The sequence below is a fragment of the Etheostoma spectabile genome, chromosome 6 (genome assembly GCF_008692095.1).
Source record: "Etheostoma spectabile isolate EspeVRDwgs_2016 chromosome 6, UIUC_Espe_1.0, whole genome shotgun sequence".
NCBI classification, from domain to species: domain Eukaryota; kingdom Metazoa; phylum Chordata; class Actinopteri; order Perciformes; family Percidae; genus Etheostoma; species Etheostoma spectabile.
Window position 1 is genome coordinate 22,440,194 of NC_045738.1, and position 695 is coordinate 22,440,888.

The 695-nt window shown below is 30.9% G+C and overlaps 1 protein-coding gene across 6 annotated transcripts in view; it reads left to right on the top strand.

The window, feature by feature from the left end:
- spire1b (spire-type actin nucleation factor 1b) overlaps nt 1-695 on the top strand; it is a 79,847-nt gene that overhangs the window by 69,565 nt on the left and 9,587 nt on the right. The gene's annotated exons all lie outside the window — the stretch shown is intronic.

Below are 695 nucleotides of genomic sequence, written 5' to 3' on the forward strand. Positions count from 1 at the left end.
GTGTGAGAGATTATTTGCTCCAAGTGAGAAAGTTAGTGTGAAATTGAACACTACAGTATATCTACAGTAAACATATATATCTACAGTATATCTACTAACATATGCCAATGTTGTTTTCAATATAAAAAACACTTGCACAAAGCAAGCTGATCCACTTCCATGTGGATAAGAGCATTAAAATGAGAAAAAATAATGGGACAAAAAGAAATCAAGGGACAATTAGAATAGGTCCAAATGTGCGATTCATTGCGATAAATTGCGAGTTAACTGACAGTAATGCAATTAATCACAATTAAAAATTTTAATCATTTGACAGCACTAATATATATAACAATCATTTATGTATTAATCGTTCATTTCACTGCTTTGGATAACATTTTAACACTCAAACCAGATAGTTAGATTCAGCTAAAAGTCAGTTAATTTCATTTTGAACAAATGATTTTTTTTGCTGATGATGGGATGCATTTATAATAAAATGTCTATTTTGGCATTCATATTTTGGTTTATTTGTGGCACTATAGCTGTAAGATCCTTTGCAATATTTTAGAATTCTTCTGATGCCTCTGGTTTGGTGTCACAAACCGACTCAAAGAAAAAAATGGCGTCTCCAAAAGTTTGGGCATTTTTTGGTTTTCTGTTGGAAATGATGGAAATAAAATCCAACTTTTTGTGACATATTACACGAATGTCTA